This window comes from Enhydra lutris, unplaced genomic scaffold (genome assembly GCF_002288905.1).
Source record: "Enhydra lutris kenyoni isolate GAN:26980312 unplaced genomic scaffold, ASM228890v2 scaffoldscaffold13, whole genome shotgun sequence".
Lineage (NCBI taxonomy): Eukaryota > Metazoa > Chordata > Mammalia > Carnivora > Mustelidae > Enhydra > Enhydra lutris.
In genome coordinates, this window is record NW_019154097.1 from 54,317,901 (window position 1) to 54,329,797 (window position 11,897).

Genomic DNA, 11,897 nt, shown 5'->3' on the forward strand with positions numbered 1-11,897 from the left:
CCGGTGGCAGCAGCGTGGACGGAAGGTTGGCCCCACCAAAAAGGCGCTGCCGGAGAAGTGGGGCTTGTGGAGGCTGAGTCAGCTCCCCGCAGAGTGCATCCCCGTCCTCTCCCACCTCTTCCTCCCAAGCCTGCCCTGACCTCCACCGCTTCTGCTGTCCCCAGAGTGGGCTGAAGCTCTGCGGCCTCCCTCCACCTGCCCTGACCCTCTCAGTGTCCCCGGGACCCCTGGAGTGGAGAGAGAGACAGTCCCCATGCTCTCGCTGCCCTCAGGAGGGGCTGGGGGCCGCAAGCCAGCAGGGTGTGCCTAGGGACACGCAGCCGGCCCTGGAGAGGGAGGGCTGGACACTTGGGAACTTTTCTCCTGTTTGGGGCCCTCTTGACTTCCATGGCCACAGTCCCTCCCTGGACCACTGAGTCCAGAGCATCCTTCTATCTGGGCAGCCACTCTGAGCCCTGCTGAGGCTGGATCTGGGACTCAGGGCTGGTGCATCCTCCAGGCTGGGCCAGGCCCGGCAACCCCTCCAGATACAGAGAGAGAAGTATAGGCCCAGAGGGAGCCTATACCAAGGTTGCTAACAGACAGGCATTGGGTGGACGGCCGGGGACTCCTGCTGAGGAATCCTCAGGTCACCCCCTTCATCGTCCTCCTGAGCAGCCCCCAAGCCCTCCCCTTCATGTAGCTGGCAGCACATGGATGCTGCAGGCCCTGACGGACCCTGGAGACAGAACGGGTGCAAGACAGACCCGGGCTTCCCCGCTGAGCTCATGGTACCCTAGGGACCAGCATAGACTGTTAGCAAACACATGTAGCTCCCATCAGGACCAGAAGGGAAAAACAGAGGAAGGGATGGAGATCAAGCTAACCAGGGAACATGCCTGGGCTGGACAGTCAAGGAGAGAATGGGGGAGGCGACGTGGGCAAACGCCAGAGGACAGAGCAGGGTCAAAGGCACTGGGGTCGACCAGGGTTCCCTGACCACTTGCCCACACATCACGGGGTGTTCATGACGCATACCCCATGAGCCAGAGCTATGTGGGCAGCGGATGGGATCTCAGAGGGAAGGTCACACTGGGGAGGGCCTGTCTGGGATGGATGGGTGAGGGCTGGGCCAGCCACAGGGGGATGTCTGTGCTGGAGGGACTGGAACTTGAGAGAGGAGAAGGAAGAAGGCTCCCTATCGGGGGACCAGTCTGTGGAATGGTGGCCATGGGGAGGGACCCTGGCTGGGCTGTGGGAGGAGAGCCCAGCTGGTCCTGCGGGCCCAGGAGGCCTGGTCTGCTGTCAGCTCACCTGCCAGTGGGCTGTGGACCCAAGTTGGGGCAGGGGTCTGTGGGACTCGTGTCCTCAGAAGTTGCTGGGGGAAGGCTGGTCTAAGCCATCCTCCTCCCACCCCATCTGGGCCCCTCTCCCAGGCCCCTGCACTTCCCCCAGCCACCCAGGTTTGGGAGATAAACTTTTTCACACTCCTCCCCCCCACATTAGTGTCCCAGGGCTGCTGTAGCAAATTACTGCAAACTTGCCTGAAAAAAGATACTTACTGTTTTCCGGCTCTGGGGCCAGAAGACCGAGATCAAGGTGCGGGCCGAGATCAAGGTGCGGGCAGGGGTATTCCCTCCGGAGGCCCCTTTCCAGCCTCTGGAAGCTGCCAGCCACCCCTGGTCTCCCCAGGCTCACGGCCTTCCCTCCGTGTCTCTGAGTCCTCCCCTCTTCTTATAAGGACAGCTGTCACTGCACTCAGGGCCCACCCTAAAGCCAGGATGACCCCATCTTGAGATCCTTGCCTTGATTATATCTGCAAAGATTCTTTCTCTAAAGAAAGCCCCTTGGCAGGTTCTGGGGCGGGGATAGTACTTGAACCTATCTTTTTTGCGGGACCACCATTCAACCCAGTACACCCTAAATGCCCGGGAGCTGGGAGGCTGCACCTTCCCTCACTGCCAAGCCTGAGCCTCCGCCCTTCATCAGAGCAGCCTCAGGCCACAGGGGCCCCGCACCCCGACATGGGTGAGTTAGGAGGGGCAGAGAGCCTGCCAGATGGTGGAGGCTGGGGCGGCCCCCTCCTTTGCCCAGGATGGGTAGACAGACAGGTGGCCTGCCTCTGCGCCCCCACCTGTTCTGGGGCTCCAGGCACCTGGCTGGCTCAAGGATAGGGGGCTAGGACCCCCTCAGCCCCCAGCGCTCTGCGAGGCCTTCTCCCTAGAAGCACATCTCTGTGTCTGCCTCAGGTCTGGGCATGAGCACCAGGCAAATGGCCACCAGGCCCCCGGCCAGCAAGGCCCAGTACTTGCCGCCCTGTGATTGCCCCAACTACCAGAAGGCGCCTTCCTCCTGGCAACCAGCCGGGCCAAGACACGGGCTCACCTGATTCTCCAGCGCATCTCGTACACAACGTGGAAGCCTGCTGTGGCCTCATCCAGCTGGAAGGTGGTAGAGCCCGGACCAAAGCCGGGTCCATGGGCCCCCAAACAGAGTGGGGGTCCTGGGTCCCAAGCACCAGCCCTACAGCAACAGAGTCCAGAGCACCACCGCCTCCTGTGAGCCCCGCTCTGGGTCTCAGCCACCCAGGTGTGAAGAGGGGTGACAGGCCGGCATGCCTGCCTTGCTTCCAGGGGCCCTGGGAGGGGACAGTGCCCCTGGTCACAGACTCAGAACCTGAGCCCGGAAGGAGGCCGGCCTTGTCTCCCGTGTCTAGCAGCAGTGGGTTGGGGTCAGACCCCACTCCAGCTGGCCTGCCGCCTGCTGACCTGCTTCCTCCCAGACCCTCTGGGGGCAGGTGGTGGGAACGGGCCGCCGCCCTGCCTCCCAGCCCCCCAGCGGCTGCCCCCTGGGAGGCCTGGTCATTGGGCTCAGGTGTCCTGCGCAGCCGGTTCCTCTGCCTCTTCCCATCCTTGCCTGTGTGGAGCCAGAGGGAGGGTCATTCCCCAGGGGCCACCGGTGAGGATGGCAGGCAGGCGGGTGGCCGTCTGGTTGCAGGCGGGCTTGGATGCCATCTCCTGCTCTCCCAGGAGGCTGGGCCGCAGTGTGTCCGCAGTGACCCCCGCCCCGCCCCTTCCCAGGACCCCTGGGCCCACCCCCCTCGGCTGGCTCTGCAGCACCCCCGCCTGCTGTGGTTGGGGGCCTGGGGTCCGCTGGCTCAGGCTGCAGGGGCTAGAGGGTACTGAAAACACTCCCCCAGCAAGGGGCCTGCCCTCCTCGGCTGCTGGGTCTTTTTTGGAGGGGGGTCAGGATCAAGACCCTGTTTTGCAGGAAGTGGAAGGGAGGCCCGATGCAGTGGGGGCCCCACAGTCCACACTAGGTGCTGCTTCTGACGACATCACACCTACCCTGTTTGTCTCAGGCTGGGCAGTGTGGGGAAATTGGGGGTGCGAGGGGCCAGATGCTTTGCTCAAGGTGACTCCACGTGTTTATCTGCCCCTGGCAGCCCACTCCAAGGGGTTTTCATCTTGGCTCTCCTTAGTATGGGCTGGGTGACCCCTGGTGAGTCACATGACTTCTCTGTGCCTCGGTTTCTCCTACTGTAGATTGGAATGATCAGAGGGCCTGCTCCATAGGGGATGGAAAGGGCCGCACAAACCGCTGCACACAGCCTGGTGCCCTGTGGGGTTGTCGGCATGACGGCCACCCCTGTGGGCCCTTCCTGCTGCACTAGTGAACCTGGAGCCCCGACTGCTGTGCACAGACATGGAGCTGCGCTCAGCGGATGTTTCTAAATCACGAGCAGAAGTTTGAGCCCAGACCTGCCTCATTCCAGAATCTCGGCCTCCCCGACTCTGATTCCCCAGCAAGACGTCCCCCTGCCAGCCCTGCACCCCTCATGGGGTTTCTCTCTGGGTCCTCATAGCCTTGCCCAAGAGGGTGCCTCGACCTGCATGATGCTGTCGGGAAACTGAGGCCAGGGAGGGAGAACCTCGGAACAAGGGCCCCCAGGTTCTGTTGGTGCCAAGGAGCTGTCAGGTAGGCTGGGCGGAGGGCTGAAGCTGGGGGTTAGGAAGACAGGAAGGCAGAGTGGCAGGCAGGGGCCCTCCAGCCCCTGCAGGCGCCAAGCGGAGCCCGCTCCCAGGTGGGCAGGCCTGCCCCGACTCGCGCCGACCGGCACTGCTCCGGGCCTGGGCGCCCACACAGCGGCAGCCCCCTTGCCCCCTGAGGAACCCGTGCCAGCCTCCATGAGCAGCCTTGCGGGGCGGGGACAGGCGGGATGGCTGTCTCTGCCACCTCCACCCAAGACATGAACTGGGGGAGGGGGAGGCCCCCGCAGCTGGCGCGCGCCCCCCAGCACAGTGGCCAGGACAGCAGGAAGGCCTCCCCGTGCCCGCGCCTTGCCCTCTGCCAGGGCTCTCCTGCATGGAGGACGCAGGCTCCACGGTGCTGCAGCGGGACTGTCATTCATTCTGGCACTCATTCATTCATTCTGCAGGCACGGGTTCTCGCTGGATGACCGTGGGCAGGTCTCTGGGCCTCTCCCTGGGCTGTGAGGTCTCCCAGATGGCAGGAGGGGCTCGACCCTCACGCCCTGTCCGTTGAGGGCCCCTGGGGGGGCAGGAAGTACAGGGTGGGGACAGCCACAGTCCCCAACAGTGTGGCCAATGGCAGCTGCAGGGTTGGATCCTCGGTCTCCCTGGGGAGTTCTGGAATCTTGCTCTCACCCACGCATGTTTGAGAGAGGCTTCCCCGCTGGTCCTCTCCACCTCCTCTTCCCTTCCTTCTCTCTGGACCCCCAACAGTCCCTCCCCCCACTGAGGGGCCCCTTGCCACCCTGTGAGGTGGGGCCTGCCCTCTTGGCTGGCATGGCCTGTCCTGTCCCTGCCTGGAGGCCAGCAGCCCCGGACCCCTGTCCTCCCCCAGTTGGCCTTTCTCACTGCGCACCCCTCAGTGCACCTCCATGCCCTTCAACCTTCAGCCTCACTCACCCCCATCCCTGCTCTGCTGCTCCCCCACCCCCAGCATCGCCCAGGCCTGTTCCAGATGACTTCCACCATGGGGGTGCTGTTTGGGGCCAGGCCCACACAGGACGGGAACCGGCGCAGCACCCTGGAGGTGGGAGTGGGTGGGCCCAGCCTGCTGTGGGGAAGCCCTGCTCTGCACACACCCCGCAGGTGCACTGAGGCTTGGAAAGCGGTCACGGCAGCGACAGGTCCCTCCACCAGCGGCAATGGGGCCTGGCCGTTGCTGCTTTGTCGGGGGACCTGGGGGAGGTCTCAGGGTTGGAAGTGAGGCTCCAGCCTGGGCCCCCTCAGACAGTTCTCCCCGCTGCGAAGCAGAGCCTGTGGCTGGCCTTCCTGCCTCCAGCAACTGCTGTAGGACTCCGGAGAGCCTGGCCAGCATCAGCGTCCGTGCAGCGTGGGGACAGACAGGCCAGTCTCCCCGTGTGCCAACTGCAAGGCACACTCACCCCAGGACCAGGAGCCCCCAGCAATGTCCCCTGGAGCTAAGCCTCCCTGCCATCTGAGCTGGAACCCACAGGTGGGCGTTTTCTCATGGGCCACACCCCAGTGGTGAGCTCTCCCTTGCTGGATGCACGCAAGCCGGGGAGGACCTGTGAGGAGCCACACCCGGGGCTGGAGGCCAGGCTGATGGAGTCCTGCAACCCCAGCACTCCGGGATTCTGGCTTCCGAGGACCGAGGAAAGGCAGTCTCTGTGGTGAGATTCTGGGCCCAGTGAAAACTTCAAGCATAAAGTCAGACCAGCCCAGACTTGGGTCCTCCTCTGCCTCCCGATGCTGTGTGTCCTTGGGGCTTAGAGGCCCCTTCTCTGAGCTGAAAGCTGCCCAGTCTTTCATGCAGAGTGCCTGCCACCTGCCACAGGCCGGCAGCATCCCTGGTGGATTGGGTCTGGACGGAAGGAGGGTGGCACACGGGGTCCTCATGGCATGCTGAAGGGGATGAGGCTAAGGGGAAAACAGAGCCAGGGCAGACGTGGGAGGAAAAGGGCCAGTGGCCTCATGGGGAAGGTGACAGTATAGTGGAGATTTGAAGGGGGTCAGCTGGGGCAATATCTGGGGAAAAACGTTCCAGACAAGAGCACAAACAGTTGGAGCAAAGGCACTGTGGTAGGAACAGTCATTCCTGGAACAGCATGGAGGTCACGGCCAAAGTTGAGGGAGCAGGAGAAAGAAGGGAGATGAGGACTCTGGGCTCGAGGGCGGACAAACAAGCAGAGGACAGGACCCCCCCCCCAAAAAAAAACTCCATAGGACAGGAGCTGACCACTTGGCAAAGGGTCCCTTCCCACCACTGGCGTTCCCAGAAGGGGAGGGCTGTGGACTTGGGGACAATGCCAGGGCCAAAGGGCCAGGGCCGGGGGTTGGATTTATGGCCTCCCCTGACCCTGTCAGAGAAACCAGCCTTGTTGGGCAAGACTGAGTTACGGGCGACCAGCCTGGGGGTGGGAAGGCCAGGATGAAAGCCCCAGAGAAAGGATTAGCCGTGGCCCAAAAGGCCACGCAGGTCGCCATGGCAACCGCAAGGCCACGGAGGGAGCCCCGGGAGAAAGGGGCCTGTGTTAACCCGGCACAGCCTCCCCAGTGGGGCTGGGGGCTTGTTAACCAGCTTACCAGGCGGAGCCCAGCCCATTGACATGGAAATCCAGACCTGCCATCCGTCAGCCCTGAAAGGGCCTGTCGGACCCTGAAAAGAGGCAGCAGAGGAGAAGGGGCCCCGCCAGGCTGGCAGGGCGGGCTGTGGGCAGGTGCTGGGCCGCCACCTTCGTTCCCTGCATTCCCGCACTGCCCGGCGCAGGCCGGGTGCATGGAGCGGAGCCTCCGCCCTTGTGGCTCACGTGCACATGGTCCTGGTGGGGACACCCAGGCTTGAGGGGGCCAGCAGTTACCCAGCCAGACACCCACTGGATGGGGGTTGTGGGCCCTGGGGTGGGGGGAGACCTGCAGGTGTTGGAGCCCACGTGATCCCCACAACCAGGCTGGCCCACTCTAGGCCCCAGGGCCACACTGGGGGGTGGGGACAGAGTGCCCTCGGGTCTCCCCGGCTCTCTCCCTGGGGCACCCTGCCTGCTGGCTCCTTCCACAGTGCTCTCTGGCCTCCATCTCCCCAGGCCTCGCGCACGCCCAGAAAAGGTGCCCGAGTGATAGGCCCAGATAGCCCTTGGCGGGACGCAGGGGCAGCAACAGCCTGGCTTTTGGGACCCGTCTGTACCTGGGGGTGGAGAAGTCCGGCTAGGGACGGGATGCAGAGACAGCATCCCCCATTCCAGAACAGGAGGCTCAGCCTCTGGCTAAGGAGAGGCCCCTTGCAAGCTGAGATGTGCAGAAACACGTGGGCAGCCAGGGGTGGGCAGGGGAGGTGGGGAAGAGGAGGAGCAGGTGTCTAAGCCCCGCCGATGGGGATTACGGCCATGTGGAAGCCCCTCACTGCAGGTCTATGCTCTCCGGGCTCCGGGAAGGACCCAGGGAGCTGGGGGCAGCTGGCAGCCCGGGCAGAGGGTCGGTGCGCCATCCATGTGGTGGGACAGTGGCAGGCGTGGGCCCTGGGGGGTGTGGAGAGTCTCGACGGGGTTGGGGGATGGGGCAGCCGGCCTCCAGTGGCAAAGCCCACTCCATGTGGCATCGGGCACGTGGCTGCATCTCCAGACCTCAGTCCCTCCTCCTGGACACGGGCAGAGTCCCAGGCTCAGTCCTGTCCCCTCCTGGAGGTGGGGAGGTTCCCACGGGAGAAAGGAGGTGCCAGAGGCTGGCCAGGGCAGGAACAGTCCGGGAAAAGCAGGCTGGGGGGGCAGGTGTGGGGCCTGGCGTCTTCTCGCTCCTGCCGCTCACGGGCACCCCCTCTGGACCCAGCATCCTGCAGCCTTCCCTGGGGTGCTTCCACCTCCAGTCCCCCAGCTGGTGTGCTCACACACGTCACCATCTATTGACGAGCAGGTCACAAGTGGCTGGGGGAAAGCCCCTGCACAGTGGTCGGGGAGCAGCCTGGTGCCCTGGACCCCAGCCCCGCCCCCCCCACCAGTATTGGGTTTCCTTAGGACGAGGCCCCAGCTGCACACAGCTGGTGCAGGCTGGGGGGCCAGGAACCTGAGAAGGATGTGCCCCCAGAGCTACTGACGAGGGGCCTCGGGCTGGGCTGGCTGGGCCTCCCCCTTGTCCTCAACCCCTCAGCTGCCATCTGCCTCTGTCCTTCCTGGGGGAAGAGGAGGGGCCAGGCCACATTCCTCTGCAGGCAGCCCCTCCCCGCATCTGGCCTGCCCAAACCCCTTCCTTCCCTCGCAGGCCCTGTACCTGCCGGGAAGGGTCCCTCCCCATCCAGCATGCAGACAGGTCGCTGCCCTCCCCATGCCCCCGGTCTCCCTGTGAGTTTCCGCCCCGTCTATGTCCAGGGCACCCACAGTGTGCCGGCTCAGGTGGCCCCCCTCCACTCTTCACAGCCTCAGAGACCCTGGAATTGGGGAGCAGAGTGGGGGCCCAGGGGGAAGGCCGGCTCGGCAGCAGGGGCACAGGTGCCAAGACAAAGTACTGGGTCAGATGGGCATCCTGGGCCCCATCTGGCACCCTGGGTGGCACAGAGGCCTTCCACAAAGAGGCGCACAGACCAGATCCTCTCCCACGTGTCCTATGTGCGTTCTGAGTGGGATCATAGCAGGAGGAAGGGAGTCCATGCGGTCGCTGGGTCAGAGTAAATGGGGGCAGGATGGCAGACCATGGGCCAGGGACAGGGGACAGCAGGTCCCAGAGGCAGGCGCAGAAGCCCCAGCAGAGGGCCAAACTGCAGTGCCTAGTTCTCACTGACCCTCTGAGCATTCTGCACATCCCAGAGGAGGGGGTGCTGGGAGCCAGGTGCATAGGAGTTTGCTAGGCAAAGAAGGGTGCTTCTAAACTTCTGTATGCACCTGGTACTTCACTCACTCAGCCAACATCTACCGAGCACAACTCTGGGCACAGGGACAGAGAGAGGTCCAAGCAGGACTACCCCCACCTTGTCACAGAGGAGGATTTTGGCTACTTGCTGTGATGCCCAGGGATGACTGGAGAGTGAAAACAAGGACTGAGCCACGCTGGGGCAAGTTTCCTCAAGGGGAAGCTGGCAAGCATGGGGGGAGGCTATGTGCAAAGGCCCTGTGGCCAGAAGGCTAGAGTGTATGAGGCCTCGATCAGGGGCCAGCACCCAGCCTGGGGAGCTGAGCGTGGGTGGTGGCCTGCTGCATTTTGCAGGGGGCAATGCTCCCCGTCTGTGTGCACCACACCACTACCCCCAACCCCCCGCCCACAACCAGGCATCCATTCACGACAGCCCAGAGCCTGGAGTTGAGCCAGGACAGGGGGCTGGCAGTCAGGACTGATGCCGGTGCACACGCGGGGGTGCTGGGGGCTGTGAGGGCCACGTTTGTGCAGGGAACGGGAGCGGGCACACAAGGACCCAGGGATACACAGGCACATACAAAGTCACACGACGGAGGCCCACAAGACAGGGACTCAGCAGAAACACGCAGACATAAGGCAGGCTGCTGGCCTCCCATGTCCCCTCTGCTGCGTCCCCCCAGTGCACACCCCAGCCGCCATGCAGACCCCCTTCCCTCATCACCCCTTTCTCTGTCTCTTAAGCAAAGCAGTTGCTCGAAACTAATTGAATTTTCCGCCTGGAAAGGGCCCGGGGAGGTAAGGAGGGTTGGGGGCTGGGAAGAAGCTTGTTAACAGGTCTGGCCCTCCCTGCCCCACCCCGGCTCCCACATCCCCCTTCCCCCAGCCCCTCCCCTCCACTCTGGCTGCAAACAATGGACAGACAGACAGGACGCAGCCCCCACCCTGGGCACAGCCTGGCCTGTGCCCTAGTCCCGCCTGCCAGCCACGACCTCCAGAAGCTGGTGTGACTCCCTGGGCCCGGGGCCCGCCCCACCCCCACCTCAAGGAGATCTTGGACTGAGGTGGGGGATCTGAGCGTGAACCAGACCACGGATACAGAGGCTGGCCTCTGGGAGCCAGGACCCAGCCTGCTGCCCACATGGAAAGGCCGCGGTCCAGTGGGCCCCACTTTCCGCCGCAGGCAGGGCAGCCACGCGCTGGGTGCTGAGCGGGGCTGCTCTTTGCGGGAAGGAAGAAGCTGGTGAGGGTCCGTCACCGCCCCAGAGTTTACTCCCCACATGCCCCTCCCAGCCCAGCACCAGCATTTACAGTGTGAGGCATGTGTGTGTGTGTGTGTGTGTGTGCATGTGCATGTTTGCGGGTGTGACGGGCAGGGGACCTAGAAGGAGTGGCCCGGGACATAGGGGCCTCGACCCTCCCTGCCTGCTCCCCGACCCATCCCCACCCACCAGCCTCTCTTCTATTCTGGACCCCCAGCCCCCTCCACGGTCCACACACGGAAAATGCCCTAAATGTGCAGGAGGCCCTCCCAGACCCCGTTTACTGGCCTGTGGCCCCACAGGCTTCATAGGTGCGGGGGAATGTGGGGGCTGCGGCAGCCTCGGGAGCAAGATGAGGGGCCCACACTGCTCCCCTGGGAGCTGCAGGCGCACGGGGCAGGACCCCAGGGGCTGTCCCGGGCACGGGAGAGCAGGTCACTCCCTTTCCTCATTAAACGCCGGCCCCCCCTGGCCTCCCCGGGGTCTCAGGAGACGATGGGAAAGGGACCTCAAGCCCTGACCAGGGGCAGGGGACTGGGGAGGGCCGGAGCCGCAGGCCATCAGGGCCCAGAGCTGCTGGACGAGCGGGTGGGGACAGAAGCAGGAGATCTGCGCCCTCCTGACCGGCTGAGGCCCAGAGTCAGGCACACACACGGGGCTCGGGGTCAGCCGTCTTTCCTGCGTCCCAACTCCTTCCCCTGCTGTGCCTGCCATGCCAGTGGGGGCTACACTGGAGCCAGACCCCTCAGCGATGTGACCCCCGCAGACTTGGTGCGCTCTCAGACGCAGGGGAGCCCGGGTCTGGGGGAGGCCGCGGGGGCGGGAGGCAGGGCCGTGAGCATTGCCGTGGCCCTGAGAGACACCACCCGGCCGCCTGCCCTGCCCACCCCGGCATCCAGGGACCTCTGGGATGCCCGCCTCCCTTCCAGGCCCTCCAGTAGCCCCGGCCCACGAGCCCGGCACACCGGTTCCTGCCTGCCGCTCACAGGCCACGCGCCGGCGGGGGGGGTGGCGGGAAGTGGCCTCTCGGGCCTGTGCCTCGGAAGGCCACATGGAGAGTGGGCGGGGGGATGGAGCTGGCCAGTGGCTGCGGGGTAGGCTTAGGGCCCAGGTGACCACCATGGCCCTGCGGGGACCCGCACACATGAAGCATCTGTCTCTGCCAAGTCCTCACACCCCGCCACCCGTGCACACAGCCATACACGCAGCCACCCACCCACACCTCACCTCTGCACAGACACACACCCCACCACCCACGTACATAGCCACATACAGTCACTCACCCACACCCCACCCGTCCACAGACACACACACACACGCACACACACCTGTCCATATACACACCCCCCATCTATCCACAGACACACACCAGTCCACAGACACACACACACACACACACACCTGTCCACAGACACACACACACCTGTCCACAGACACATACACCCCACCCATGTGCTCAGGACTTCCGGGATGCTGGCTGAGTCATGGGTCCTGACCACACCACATCCTGGTCTTGGACTCCAGGGGGCCACCTCTCAACACCTAGGCAGGCAGAGGAAGGGATGCAGATTCTGGGGGTTACCCACGGGGGTCACGGCCTGCCTTAAGGTCACTCCTACTGGCCACGAGGATCCCATCCTGGAGAAAAGGTCCTTAAGACCATGGTGGGGGGCACAAGGGCAGAATCCTGGGCTGTCACACTACATGGCAGGGGCTCTGTGTCTGTGACGCTCCAAGAGGGAGGGTGTGGTCAGAGAGGTAGTGGAGGGAACCAGAGAGGAAGAGACAGAGACAGCGAGACAGAGACAGTGAGGGATGGAGACAGTGAGAT